Consider the following 10,577-nt stretch of genomic DNA (forward strand, 5'->3'; position numbering starts at 1 on the left):
TAGGAGGAGAGGTAACAGCCTGAGGGGGGTGTCCCCCCACCAGCTCCCCTCTCCCTCACTAACCATGCCTTCACTCCTGTGTCTGTCTGTTTATTCAGTTCACGCATTGATTAAATTCATTGCCAATTTTATTCTTAATCCATTGTATCTATGTTCTCATTCCTGTTCCTAGTGACCTCTGTAAATGTGTCTACCTGTCTCCCCATTAAATTGAAAGCTCTCTAAGGGCAGATACCATGATTTTGTTTCTACTGTGTCTTCCCTAATGTAGTGCGTGTTCTGCTAACATCAGGCACGCTGGGAATTATGATGACCAGGTTGCTAATGATGATGATGACAGAGAAAAGAAGCAGCAAAGAACACCAGACTGGGAGTCAGAAGACCTGGGTTCTAATCCCAACTCTGCCATTGCCTGCTGTGTGACCTTGAGGAAAACACTTAACTTCTCTGGCCTTAGTTTCCTCATCTATAAAAGGAGGGTTCAATCAGTCAATCAATGATATTTATTGAGTGTTGCTGTGGATTGGAAATGACTCAACTGCACTTAATAATAATAGCTGTGTTCAGGGCACTGTACTAAGTGCTTGGGAGACTACAACCCAATCCTTTCCCACAAGGAGCTTACATTCTAGAGGGGAGACAGACACTAAAATAAATTGCATAGAGGGGAAATAGGGAAAATAAGGATGTGTGTATACATGTTGTGGGGATGAGGGTGAGATGTATATAAAGTTTTCACGGGGTACAGATCCAACTGTATAGATGACACAGAAGGGAGGGCGAATATAGAAAATGAGGACTTAGGGAAGGCCACTTTGAGGATTTTAGGAGGGATTAAAGGTGGGGAGAGTGGTGGTCTATTGGATATGAAGGGGTAGGGAGTTTTGGGCCAGAGGAAAGACATGGATGAGGGATCGGTGGCAATCTAGATGAGATTGAGGTACAGTGTGTAGGTTGGCACTAGGGGAGGGAAGTGTGAGGGCTGGGTTGGGGTAGTTCAATACTAATTCTCCCTCTTAGATTATGAACCCCATTTGGGAGAAGTAACAGACACAGAGAAATTGTCACTTCCCCAAGGTCACATAGCAGACTAGTGGCAGAGCCAGAATTAGAAGCCAGGTTCTCTGGCTCTCAGGCCCATGCTTTTTATTTTACGTGAAAAGAAATTAGAAGGCACTGGAAGTTTCAGGCCAGGGTGATAGGCTCTGAATGTGTCTTCCCCTTTAGACTAAGCTCACTATGGGCAGAGAACATGTCTACCAACTCTAGCTCATTTTGGGCAGGGAATGTGTCTGTTTACTGTTGTACTCTCCCAAGCGCTTAGTACAGTGCCTTGCACACAGTTAGCACTTAATAAATATGATTGAATGAATGAATGATTACGGTACTCTCCAAGTGCTTAGTACAGTGCCCTGCACACTGTAAGTGCTCAATAAATACCACTAATTGATTCAGTGATTGATAGAAACAACTAGATAAAGGATAGATTGAAGAGGTTGGCGGGGAGGTCTGTAAGGAAGCTCTTTGGTACCCTTGGCCCTGCGTCTCCTCTACTTTGGAGTGGAATACTCCAAACCAATTAAGCTCCCACCCAGCTCTAACTTGAGCTTTTCCTCCTTACTGCATCTGTCTCACAAATTACCAAACTCCTGAAACTACCTCCCCCCTGCCCACTTAGGCCACTCTGAAGTCCTAAAATTCCCCAACTCTTTCTCCTCAGGACTTGGAGGACTTTGAGGAGGACAATGCAATGGGGGATTTTCCTCATTTCACAGAGGAGGAAACTTAAACATAGAAATCAAAATCTGTTGTTGGGTCAGTCTCAAATGCTAGAACATCACATCCAACTTTAAAATGAGAAGAGGTTCTAGGCATTAAGAAGGCTTCAGGATACATTTGTGAGTCTGTGCACTGTGTGACTGAGTGTCTCTAGGGAACTCTGGGGATTTGTAACTTTCTGTGCCTGCATTGGTGTGACTCTCTGAGTTTCTGTGTGATGGTCCTTGGATCCCTCTGTCTCTCTTTCTCTATGTCTCTGGGTTAACAATTCTTCATGCAGGTTTAACTCTGTGTCCCTGGGTGGGTCACCCCATGTCTATGTAGTGTGCTGTATATATGTGTGTATGTGCGTGTGTATGCCTGTGACTCTTGCCTTAGGTCTCTCTGCATGTGGCTCTGAATGGTTCCATGTCTTTAGGTGGGTGGTTTTTCTAGGTCTGTGTGTCACTCTACGTCTTTGAGTATGAAATGTTGTGTAGGATCTTGTGACTTTTCAGGAAGTATAGGACCTGTGCTCCATGTTTTCAGCTGATTTGTTTGGTGAATCATCCAAGAAACACAGGGTGCCCTTATGAACTTCCCTGCAGGGCAGCCCATGGGAGCCAGGAGGGGCAGCCTCCGACCCCACCTCCCTGCTGGCTGAGAAACTAGAATAGCCAAGCAGCCGTTTCCCACACATATGACGCCCCTCTAAAAGCCATCAATCAACTTATCCCTGGTCCCATCCCCGGTCCCGTTTCCAAACCCAAGCCAACAAGAGGTGGCTATTGGATAGGGGAGGGACTTGGTCAAGAATGGGTAAGGATTTAACCGGGGTCAGTCTATGAGTCAGCGAGAGAACCAGAAACAGGACTCAGCAGAGTTCTCTCTTCCAGCCCTGTGCTAACCCATGGAACCATGCGAGCCGGCTGACTCAAAGAGGACCAGGATGGGCTGCAGGTGTCACTGGCCAGGCACCCGCCTCGCCCCATTCAGGTGGCGCTGACTGGGCCTGAGGTGGCAGTTAGTGTCACATTTCCTGGAAAACACCCCCCTCCCCAACAGGGACCTGTGGGACATTTTAGAGCGAAGGAGCCTGGCAGCTCTCACCTTCAAGCTGGAAGATGCACAAAGGTAGTACTTGTTAAGCACTTATTTTGTGCCAAGCACTGTATTAAGCACTGGGGAAGAATAAGGTAATCATGTCCCACATGAGGTTCACTGTTTAAGTAAGAGAAAGAACAGCAATTGAATTCCCATTTTTTACAGATGAGGGGACTGAGGTACAGAAAAGTTTCTGTTGTGTGACTTCGGGCAAGTCACTTATACTTCTCTGTGCCTCATTTATCTCATCTGAAAAGTGGGGATTAAGACTGTGAGCCCATGGGACATGGACTGTGCCCAACCCGATTACTTTGTATCGACCCCAGTGCTTAGAACAGTGTCTGGCACATAGTAAATGCTTAAAAAATACCTTAATAAATAGTTAAGCAACTTGTCCGAGATCACACAACAGGTAAGTGGCATAGCTGGGATTAGAATCCAGGTCCTCTGACGCCTAGGTCCAGGATCTTGCCATCAGGCCAGGTTGCTTTCCAAGAAGGAGAGGTTTCTGCAGCCTCTGGCAGCTCTTTTCCCTTCCTCCTCTCCATCCTTCCTCCTTTCCTCCATCTCCCCTTCCCCAGCTCCAGCATGTTAGCCAACCTAGTCTGTTCAGCCTGACTTCTCTGGTCTTTAAGTCTTCCCGGGCCCTGGTTAATGGCTTCCCGAAGGCCATAAATACCCAGAGATGCCCGTAATCCTCCCAGTCCCTCCTGCTTATTCAGGACCTAACCCCACTCTGCTGCTGAGCTCCTTAAGCGGTCCTGCTAAGCCTTCATCCACCCGCGGCCAGCAGCACTGTCCTTCTGTCCACGCTTCTCTCTCTCGAGGACTCTGCTTCCTGTCCTTGCTGCATCCTTTGGATGATCTACCCCACCCCACTATGTCCTCCACTTCCCCCATTCTCCTTCATTCTTCCAGCCCCGGGGAGCCCCTATCCTTCAGTCGCACACACAGCTGCCTCTAGGAGAGGGTCACAGCCATAGCAACAATGTGGCAGCTCTGAAGTCAGGGAAGAAAGAGTAAAAAATTGTTGTCCTGAAGGATTCCTGGATCTGGAATCTGCCAGTGCCCTCAATCGGAGTCTTCACCCCAGTCCTCTCCTTAGTCCCCATCCAGACAGCACAGGGAAAGAAAAATCCCAGCGGGCAGAACCCTGCCCTGAATATGCTCTGAATGTGGCCTACTGATAATTATTAAACAAGCAAAGCCAAAGTCCATGTTAGGCCTTCCGATCTGGGCTCCCGGGAAAAGGGATGGCTAAGGTGGTAGGAACACAACTGACCTACATTGCTCAGATCAAGGTTATCAGCATTTTTCTCTGGGGCTGACAGCACTCCGTCCTCTCCCCAGACCTCTGCCATGGCCCCCAGCCCAGGTCAGCCCTGGTCCAGTATGCCCCCTCCTCCCCTTTTTTTTAATGGTACTTGTTAAGCAGTTACTATGTGCCAGACATTGTTCTATGCACTAGGGTAGATACGAGGTATTCAGGTTGGACACAGTCCATGTCCCATATGGGGCTCACAGTCTTAATCCCCATTTTACAGATGAGGTAACTTAGGTCCGGAGAAGTGAAGTGACTTGCCTAAAGTCACACAGCAGACAAGTGGCAGAGCTGGGACTAGGACCCAGGTCCTTCTGACTCCCAGGCCTGTGTTCTATCCACTAGATCACATTGCTTCTCAGAGACCCTAGACAGGGACAAGCCCAATGGGAAGGCAGGGAAATCTCGACTCGGGACTGTATCTCCAGTTGGCAGAGGGAGGTTGGAGGGTCTGGGAAGGGCAGGTAGCCTCTCCCCAGGAACACCCAGGGAGGAGCAGGGTAAATCGAATCCACAAGCCTCAGCCTCAGGCCCTAGGCAAGTCCTCTTCTCCTCCAAGGCCCAGGCTTTTTTCCCTGAGCTGCCGATCTGGCCTTGGGAAGTGGAGGGGAAAAAACCTCATAGGGTTTTGCCTGAAGGGAGGGGTGAGGTCTGGGTTTAGTCTTGCTGAGTAATTCTGAAGCAAATTTGCATACATCATGCCTTGCTGCACGTCTCCCTGTACCATTACTGGGCAGTGAGTCCCAAGGCAGCTGCTACTCTCCAAAGCCTAGACTACAACTCAGCCCACACACTTCGCTCCTCTAGTGCTAACCTTCTCTCTGTACTTCGACCTCATCTATCTCACCGTCGACCCCTGACCCACATTCTCCCTCTGGCTTGGAGTCCCTTCTCTCCTCAAATCTGACATTCAATTATTCTCCCTGCATTCAAAGTCTTACTGAAGGCACGTCTCCTCCAAGAGGCCTTTCCTGACTAAGCCCCACTTTCCTCTTCTCTCACTCCCTTTTGCGTCTCCCTGACTTGCTCCCTTTGTTCTTCCCCCCTCTACAAGCCCCACAGCACTTATGTCTATATCTGCAATTTATTTATTTGTATTGATGTCTGTCTTCCCTCCCTCTAGACTGTAAGCTCATTGGGGGCAGGAATGTGTCTGTTTATTGTTGTATTGTATTCTCCCAAACGCCTAGTACAGTGCTCTGCACACATAAGCGCTGAATAAATACGATTGAATGAATGAAGGAAGGAGAGGCCCGAGACGACACTAGATGTTGAGCATTTCTGGGACTGCCTGAACTCCTGGGTCTATAAAGGAGCTCTGTGACAACCTGACTACTTTGTATCTACCCCAGAGCTTAGAACAGTGCTTGGCACATAGTAAGCATTTAACAAATACCATCATCTCATTATTATTTTTATTACAATTCAGAAAATACTTCTGGGCAGAGAGGAGTGCCCTGGCTCCCTAGACTGTGAGTTCTTTGTGAGTGAGGGACCATGTCTACCAACTCTACTATATTGTATTCTCCCAAGCGCTTAGTACAGTGCTCTGCAAACAGTAAGCGCTCAAATGTGATTGATTGATTGATTAATTGATTATGGACTGAACCTGCCCCAGGGAATTAGAATTCCCTGCAGTGTGAGCTCAAAGTCTGGTGCAACTCAGCATGCCCAGACAAGCAGTCCTGGTGGACACTGCATAACTGAGATGCACATGTCACCACATATGTTACACTGAGCCTACAGACCTATGTAATGCTATGGACGTATTATGTATGTAATGCTATCCAAGTCCTCACTCACTTAGCACATCTCCGCAACAGATTCCTTTCCTCTCCCCCACCCCCAACCCTGACACTCCAGACCTTTGCATTCCCTTCCCAGGCCCCACGCACAGCACCAATATATCAATCCTATTTATTGAGTGCTTAATATGTGCAGAGCACTGTAGTAAGCTCTGGGGAGAGTACTATGTAACAGAATTGGTAGATGTGTTCCCTACCCACAATGAGCTTACAGTCTAGAGGGGGAGACAGACATTAACATAAATAAATAACTTCATTTATTCCCGTTCCCAAGCCGTGGAACTCAGCAGCAGGAGCCAAGGACGAGAGAGGCTGGGCACATTGAATAAAAATACTGGACATAAAGGTGACCATTGTAAATTCTGCATTCATTCAATAGTATTTATTGAGCGCTTACTATGTGCAGAGCACTGTACTAAGCGCTTGGGATGAACAAGTCGGCAACAGATAGAGACAGTCCCTGCCGTTTGATGGGCTTACAGTCGGGGGAGACGGACAGACAAGAACGATGGCAATAAACAGCGTCAAGGGGAAGAACATCTCGTAAAAACAATGGCAACTAAATAGAATCAAGGCGATGTACAATTCATTAACAAAATAAATAGGGTAACGAAAATATATACAGTTGAGCGGACGAGTACAGTGCTGTGGGGATGGGAAGGGAGAGGTGGAGGAGCAGAGGGAAAAGGGGAAAATGAGGCTTTAGCTGCGGAGAGGTAAAGGGGGGATGGCAGAGGGAGTAGAGGGGGAAGAGGAGCTCAGTCTGGGAACGCCTCTTGGAGGAGGTGATTTTTAAGTAGGGTTTTGAAGAGGGAAAGAGAATCAGTTTGGCGGAGGTGAGGAGGGAGGGCGTTCCAGGACCGTGGGAGGACGTGACCCGGGGGTCGACGGCGGGATAGGCGAGACCGAGGGATGGTGAGGAGGTGGGCGGCAGAGGAGCGGAGCGTGCGGGGTGGGCGGTAGAAAGAGAGAAGGGAGGAGAGGTAGGAAGGGGCAAGGTGATGGAGAGCCTTGAAGCCTAGAGTGAGGAGTTTTTTTTGGAGTGGAGGTCGACAGGCAACCACTGGAGTTGTTTAAGAAGGGGAGTGACATGCCCAGATCGTTTCTGCAGGAAGATGAGCCGGGCAGCGGAGTGAAGAATAGACCGGAGCGGGGCGAGAGAGGAGGAAGGGAGGTCAGAGAGAAGGCTGACACAGTAGTCTAGCCGGGATATAACGAGAGCCCGTAACAGTAAGGTAGCCGTTTGGGTGGAGAGGAAAGGGCGGATCTTGGCGATATTGTAGAGGTGAAACCGGCAGGTCTCGGTAACGGATAGGATGTGTGGGGTGAACGAGAGGGACGAGTCAAGGATGACACCGAGATCGCGGGCCTGAGAGACGGGAAGGATGGTCGTGCCATCCACGGTGATAGAGAAGTCTGGGAGAGGACCGGGTTCGGGAGGGAAGATGAGGAGCTCAGTCTTGCTCATGTTGAGTTTTAGGTGGCGGGCCGACATCCAGGTGGAGACGTCCTGGAGGCAGGAGGAGATGCGAGCCTGAAGGGAGGGGGAGAGGACTGGACCAGGCACAGACCACCAACTGAAAACAGGCACCTTAGCCCAGCCAGCCACAGAAAATTACATTACTTTCTGTGGTATTTGTTAAGTGCTTACAATCTGCCAAACCCTGAGGTAGATACAATCCATTCCAATGAGACACAGTATGTGTCCTACAAGGAGAGGGAGAGCAGGTACTTATGAGGAAGCAATTAATCAATTGTAATTATTGAGTACTTACTGTGTGCAGAGCACTCTACTAAGCTCTTGGGAGAGTACAATATAACAGAGCTGGTAGACATGTTCACAAGGAGCTTACAGTCTAGAGGAGGAGACAGATATAAAAATAAATTACAGATGTGTACGTAAATGCCATAGGATTGACAGTGGGATGAATAAAGGGTACGAATCCAATGCAAGTGTGATGCAAAAGGGGAAATGAGGACTTAGTTGGGGAAGGCCTCTTGGAGGAGATGTGACTTTAATAAGGCCTTGAAGAAATGGAGAGAGATGGTCTGTCAGATATGAAAAGGAGGGAATTCCAGGACAGAGGCAGGACATGGGTGAGGGGTCAGCAGCGAAAGAGATGAGATCGAGGTACAGTGGGGAGTTTGGTTTTAGAGGAGCAAAGTGTGTGGACTGGGTTGTAGTAGGAAATCAGAAGTAAGATGTGTGGGGACAAGGTAATTGAGTGCTTTAAAGGCAATGGTAAGAAGTTTCTATTTGATGTGGAGAAGGAAAGCTGCTGATAAGCAGTGTGGCCTAGGAGTCAGAAGGATCTGGGTTCTAATCCCAGCTCCACCACTTAACAATAATAATAATAATAATATTGGTATTTGTTAAGTGCTTACTCTGTGCCGAGCACTGTACTAAGCGCTGGGGTAGATACAGGGTAATCAGGTTGTCCCATGTGGGGCTCACAGTCTTAATCCCCATTTTACAGATGAGGTAACTGAGGCACCAAGAAGTTAAGTGACTTGCCCAAAGTCACACAGCTGACAGGTGGCAGAGCCGGAATTGCCCCCTGACCTCTGACTCCTAATCCCGTGCTCTTTTCACTGAGAGTCTGTTGTGTAACCTTGGGCAAGTCACTTAACTTCTCTGGGCATCAGTTGCCTCATCTGTAAAATGGGGAATGAGTCTGTGAGCCCCATGTGGGATGTGGACTGTGTCCAGCCTGATTGCTTTGTATCTACCCCAAAGCTTAGAACAGAGGCTGGTAAGTAGTAAGCGCTCAACAAATACCATAAAAAAAAGGCTAGGCAACAAATGGAGGTTCTTAAGGAGTGGGGAGTTGTGCACTGTTCTCCCTCCTCTTAGGATATGAGAACCATGTGGGACAGAGACTGCTTCTGACCTGATTGTCTTATAATTAGGTTGTTTCCCCTTATGTAGAGCTTATTTTAGTGTCTCTCTCCCCGACTAGATTTTAAGCTCTATTGTACTCTCCAGTGCTTAGTACATACAGTGCAGACACTCAATAAATGCCATCGATTGACTGAAATCCTCTCTCCCTAGTGGCTTTTGTGCTTGAATAGGAGGGAAGGAAGGCAGCTAAGGGACTTTGGCAGCCTCTTCTGAATGCAAAGTAATGAGAAGGAGTTGGTAACTCCCCTCAAAGGGGGGAGTCAAGGGAAAGCCCTTCCCACTTGCCCCCCGCCCCCACTCTCTCTGCCTGCTCTCAGTCACGTCCTCATTTGCTCCCTTCCCCCAGTCTCTCTTTGCTGGCCCCCTCTCCTAGTCTCTTCCCTAGCCAGACCAGAGAAGTAGGCGAAAGGTCACTGGGAAATTTGACTTTCTCCCATCCTCCCCTCCCACTCCCTCCTCCCACCTTCCCCAACCCCTTCTCATGGTATAGTGGGTAGAACACAGACCTGGGAGTCAGAAGGTCATGGGTCCTAATTTTGGCTCTGCCACTTCTCTGTTGTATGGCCCTGGGCAAGTCACTTAATGTCTCTGTGCCTCAGTTACCTCACCTGGAAAATGGGGACTGAGACCGCGAGCCCCATGCGGGACAAGGTCTGAGTCGAACCCAATTTGGTTGTATCCACCCCAGCAGTTAGTACCATGCCTCGCACCTACTACTACTAATAATAATAATGGTGGTCTTTGTTAAGTGCTTACTATGTGCCAAGCCCTGTTCTAAGTGCTGGGGTAGACACAGGATAATCAGGTTGTCCCACATGGGACTCACACTTTTAATCCCCATTTTACAGATGAGGTAACTGAGGTATAGAGAAGTTAAGTAACTTGCCCAAGGTCACACAGCAGACAAGTGGCGGAAGCGCTTAACTAAATACCACAACTATTTTATCATAGATTCTGGGACCTTCCCAGCTGGCTCCCCTCTTCCCTATCCTTACTGCTGGAGCACTCCTCATTTTCTCCCTGAGAACTCCAGCTGTTCCTTTCTCATAGGGGGACAAAGGGGACCTTAGGGGCTGCTATTGTTTTCCATTTTTTCCTTTTCAGCTGTCCCATAGCCACAATAGGGCACAGAGTGGAAAGCCAGAATTATTAATAAGATCTGGGATTCTGCCTCACTGTATAACCCTCTCTGTATTCCTGCTTCCTTCGGTTCTATATAAGGCTCCCTCTTTCTGTATTCTCTAATTGCACTTCCTAGACGGCTAATTAAAACCACAAAAAATGGGGAAGGTGTGAGTAACTTTCTTGATTTTCTGGGTTTGGCCTGACTCTGAGCAGGACTGGCTCAGAGTGGGTCAGAGGTCAGTGCATTTAGCTAGCTCTGGTATTGAATGTCCTGATTTGTAGCTCAGATAGCTCAGCTGTAGAGAAACCCACCTCTCCCTTCCACTCTAACAGGGTGTCAGTTGGGCAAAATGGTGGGGGAAAAGGGAAATGTTGTCAGTTAATTAGATGTTTAAAACTGGCTGTTCAATTGTATTTATCGAGCACTTAGTGTGTGAAGAGCACGGTACTAGGCCTTTGGGAGAGTATACTACAACAGTAAACAGACACGTTCCCTGCACCCAAAGAGCTTACAGTCTAGAAAGAGGGGTGGAGATAGACATCAATACAAATAAAGAAATTA

The sequence above is a fragment of the Ornithorhynchus anatinus genome, chromosome 10 (assembly GCF_004115215.2).
Source record: "Ornithorhynchus anatinus isolate Pmale09 chromosome 10, mOrnAna1.pri.v4, whole genome shotgun sequence".
Lineage (NCBI taxonomy): Eukaryota > Metazoa > Chordata > Mammalia > Monotremata > Ornithorhynchidae > Ornithorhynchus > Ornithorhynchus anatinus.